Consider the following 5,351-nt stretch of genomic DNA (forward strand, 5'->3'; position numbering starts at 1 on the left):
ATTTTTCTTAAAGGGGCCGCATTTTATTAAACAGGCCCGGTTCCAGCATCAAATCACGCGTCCGAAAACCCCAATAGGTTGTTTGCACGTGACGTCACTGCTGTATCGGGGAGCGTTTTTCTATATAGGAATCACTAACACAAACTCAAAATGCCTATGTTTTGTGTGGTTTATTGTTGCTCAAATGGATCAAACCGAGAAAAAACAAAGCTTTTGCTGTTTACGTAACTTTTATCACTTTTTTTACTTTAAAATGTGCCGCCTTTAATGGCGTTTTGCATCTGCTGATACTGGACTTAATACGGATATTGGCTTACCTTTGTTTTTGACGTGGTTAAATATTCACTTTCTTCTTGGTATTGTAAGGTGGGGCCGTTCAGTCTGAACAGAGAAACCATGGTTTCCCGGAAACAAAGGACTTTTCCACAGATTACCATTTGAACACTTCCCCGCATACACAACAGCCCCACCCACTTAGTTAACCCTTAATCGTCCCTCAGGGTTTACGTTTCAGTCCCTTGGGATCAGATAGACCCCAAACTTTTACAGAGCGATTGCATAAGGAAATATAATTTTTTTTACATGGAAAACTATATATCATTTTTTATTTACTTCTCAAATATACATTTATGCTGTGTTTTTGTGGGTATTTGGTAGTTTTTTCACCTATTTACTGCACAAGTACTTAACTATGTCATAAATTGGCTCATTCAATTTTTTTTTTAATGAAAAAATCACTTGAATGATGATCTTAAATAAATATAAATAGTTTTTGGACATTGCTCTATGTGTTAGGGATAGAATACCTCCATCTGTAGGTTTGTGGAAAAACTTTAGAAATTTGGGGAATTTAGGGAACTTTAGGAATTATAGTTAAAGAGAAAGAGTGCAATGACCACATTATCCACTAGAGGTCCTTAGGGAAGTTATGCAAAAGTTAAGCTGCCTTTCATCTTTCTTTTATTTGCCCTTTTCCCTCTCTTTCTCATGATTGTTCCATGTTGCATTTGTGCTCTAGTATTTGTCCTTCATTTATGTATGGATTGTTTTCAGATTTATGCCAATTTTGTTGATTTTATTTGCCAGTTTTAATAAAAATACTCTCTGTTGCAGTCACACACATGTGTGAGTTTGTGTGTGTGTGTGTGTGTGTGTGTGTGTGTGTGTGTGTGTGTGTGTGTGTGTGTGTGTGTGTGTGTGTGTGTGTGTGTGTGTGTGTGTGTGTGTGTGTGTGTGTGTGTGTGTGTGTGTGTGTGTGTGTGTGTGTTTGCGTGTGTTTGTGTGTGTGTGTGTGTGTGTGTGTGTGTGTGTGTGTGTGTGTGTGTGTGTGTGAGTGAACATGCTTGTTCCATATTGCATTTGTGCTCTAGTATTAGTCCTTCATTTATGTATGAAAATCTTTCAGATTTATGCCAATTTTGTTGATTTTATTTGCCAATTTTAATAAAAATATTCTCTGTTGCAGTCACACACATGTGTGTGTTTGTGTGTGTGTGTGTGTGTGTGTGTGTGTGTGTGTGTGTGTGAGTGAACATGCTTGTTCCATATTGCATTTGTGCTCTAGTAGGGGTGTAACGATTCATCTACTACATCGATGTATCGATTTATTTTCCTATGATCTAACTACATCGATCTGTGCTCGGCAAGTTGGCCTTCCGGACGACATATATCGATCTAACATCGTTTTAAAAGGTAATCAATCGATTGTATCGATCATGGGAAATAACGCATTGGATTTAAGCACGTCAGACTTTATATGGATATTTTTTCTTAGCACTTTTAATGATAAAGCCGTTAAACGTTACTCGATTAAGTCTGCCTATCTGTGATATCATCGCAACGCACGCAGCAGCAGCGCTAAGAAAACAAAACATAGCATGGCGGATGACAGAGAAGCCAACGTGCGAGAAATTATCAAGCCACCAGGAGAAAGAGCTAAGTTAGTAACGTTTTACCTGTACTTTCAACCCTTGCTATATGAATTCTGTGAATTCCTGACACCAGTGCGCCTGCAGAGCGAGTTTTTGTACTGCTGGCGACATAGTGAACGCACAGAGAAGTGTTCTGCGGTCAGATCATGTTGATATTTTTGAAAAAGAAATCTGTAGAGTCATTGAAGAGTAGTTGGTTACATTTTATCTTTGTTAAATATTGTTTGTTTATTAAACTGAGAGTAGTAGCAGGTTCAGCCAGTTTATTCAACCTGAAGAAATGTTGGTTGCACTTTATTTTTGATATTAATATTGTATTTGTATTATTTTAATGTTGTAAAACAACAGCAAAAGTAGCAGGTAAACCTACTATTAATTAAACCTGAAGAGTAGTTAGTTGCACTTTATTTTTTATACTAATATTGTAATATTTTTATGTTGGAAAACAAAAGCAGAAGTAGCAGGTTAACCTACTGTTGAAATGTTGGTTGCACTTACTGTGCTTTTATTGAAAATGTATTGAAAATTGAAAATGAGAGCAGAAAAGGTTAACTTCCTGTTAATTCAACCTAAACTGTTGGTTGCACTTTATTCAAATAAAATTTGAATGCATTTGCCATTAATTGTTTTTTACTTGTTTGTTTATATCCATAATTAATTGATACCTGATTCCCTTACAAGAAACAACAGGAATCTAGGAAACTTCACCTGCACTGACCAGTATCCAGATATTTATTTCAGTCACACAATTTTTGGCTAAAAAGTTACTGAATCGATTTCAAGTCACTGAATCGTTTCGGATCGTATCGTTCTAAATGAACCAATATCGTCCTTGAATCGTATCGACAACCTCAAATCGTGATACGAATCGAATCGTTGTTAAAACGAATCGTTACACCCCTATGCTCTAGTATTAGTCCTTCATTTATGTATGAAAATCTTTGATTTATGCCAATTTTGTTGATTTTATATGCCAATTTTAATAAAAATACTCTCTGTTGCAGTCACACACATGTGTGAGTTTGTGTGTGTGTGTACGTGTGTGTGTATGAGATAGAAAGTTCGTTCTACTTTGTGTTTATGCTCTAGGACCAGACCTTGATATAAATGTAGACATTTTCAGATTTATACTGGATTTAGTAATTTTTTTTTTGACAAAAAATGTGAAAAACATTTTTTTTACACTTTCCCATTCATTTTCAATGTGGGGTCAATCTGACCCAGAGGGACTTAAACTGTAATTTTTTGTACACGCCTTTAGAACAACCAAATAAAGCCCAGATTTGTTGTGCATGTTTAGATAGAAGAGAGAAGTCACAGAGTCTCATGGCCCTGAGATGAAGGGAACACTTTTTAAAAATGGAGGATAAGTCCAGTGGGGTCAGCTGGAGCCCAAGGGCAGATTAAGGGTTAAAGAGGACAGAGGACTCGTTGTGATCACAAGACAAAGAAACAAACCAGATCTCTGTCTTTTCAATGACCGGTAAATGAACTCCACGTGACACAGCTAAAACTCCAAGCAAACTCACAGAAACTGTTACATATGGAGTGCATCAAATCACTGATTATTGGACTTTTATTCAAATAGCCTTCGACATAGCTTGTTAGTGTGTTTACAACTGATACACGTGACTATTATGCATGTATATCACTCCTGATTCATGCAATTATGTAACTATTGAATGAGTGGATGAAAAGGCACTGTGTTTGATATTGTTGTGTTGGTATGGGTATAATCCAACAGATGAGCTGAATGAAATCTTTATAGAATTGATCATGTCCTTATAGTAAGAAATTAGGTCTAAATTTACTCCCTGCTTAAGAGCAGGAAACTAAATTACTATACTGCCCTACAAAGGCAAAAGACCTTAACTCACCAGAGTGTGAAACTGAGAAAAATTACTTTAAAGTTTTTTTGTTGTCCAGCCAATTGTATGACAGGTAGGACGCTGAAAATTTGCCAAGTAGTTGTCATAATTAATATATTTATCTACATTTTTAAAAAAGTTGCTCAAACTTGACCTTTGACCCTTATTCGGAAGTGACTGTATTCTGTCTTTGCATTATCTGCAAAACAATAATGGGTCATACAAAGGCAAAATACCTTAACTACTAATCTATTGATCATTTTGACTTTATCAATCTATACAAACATTTCTATGATAACAATGAAAGCCTTAAAATAACATTTAGTGAGTTCTGTCTAGTAAGGCTTAATATTACATCAATAGAATATTACAAAATAAAAAATAATGAGAAGGCTACAACTGTACTGGATCATTTTAAAACTTTTTCATTGTCCTTAATTTAAGTAAAATAACACTTTAAGAGGTTAATAAAGTAACCTTCCACAGATATTTCTTACATTTGAAAGGTTTGATTTGGCTATGCCAGTAATATGTAGACGTCCTTTCTCAAATACCATTCACCCTTTTCTGACAAAATGTATAGGAATATGCTTATATCTGATGACATTGTGTGTATGTTTTCCAGAATTAATGAAAAAACTCTGTATTAATACATTTTCCTGGACAGAATGGAAAATGTATTTAGTACCACATGCATGTACAGACTACAGTTCTCACTCACAAATTTGATGGGATTAGGATTGATTGTCTTGATATAGTCAGTTTAGGACAGTTTACAAAGAAGGGAGTCTAACAACAAACTGATTTTAAGAAATGTATTAAATTAACAAGAAAATGAAACAAAAGAATGTTAAGAGGTGAATAAAATAAAAAATGTTGATGTATTTTGGCTGTGTGCGTGTGTGTGCGTGTGTCTGCCTGCACAGATGTGTGTGTGTGTATGTGTGTGTGTGTGTGTGTGTGTGTGTGTGTGTGAGAGAGAGAGATAGAGAATTACAAGAGTCCGGAAATCAGTCCACAGAGGGGCTTAATTTATCCCTATATTCTTCAACCTCATTGAGGTTTCTGACCACCAAGGAGCTCCAGAAAAACCTATTATATTTTTTTTCCACTTTATTTAAGTTAATGGGTGTGGCAAAAGTGCTTCAATTACATATAGGCATTACACCGTAACTTCAGCGCGCCAAAAATCTTAAAGTCGGCATGAAACGGAAGTTGAGATCGTCTTTTTCTCCTTATTGTGACGTATATCCGAGTGAAACGGCTTCTGAAATTAGAAAAAATGTAGGGCGAGGCTTGATTTCGTCCTTCGGGAATTGATTGGATCGTTGGAAGTTGGGCGTTTCTAACAAAATGGAGGCAGATTTGAAGTTTGCACTCAGTTGTGGAGAAAAACTCGATCTATCTCTTAAATCAATGTATTTTCTCTCTAAATCTTTTCTACATATGTTACTGAGCATATTTCCTCACTTTTCGCTGGTTTATGCTACAGATTTTACTTATTTTAAGCCTTTTATGGCTTTATTTCTGTAAAACTTTTTTCTCAGCTCTT

This window comes from Gobio gobio (genome assembly GCF_949357685.1).
Source record: "Gobio gobio genome assembly, chromosome: 14".
Lineage (NCBI taxonomy): Eukaryota > Metazoa > Chordata > Actinopteri > Cypriniformes > Gobionidae > Gobio > Gobio gobio.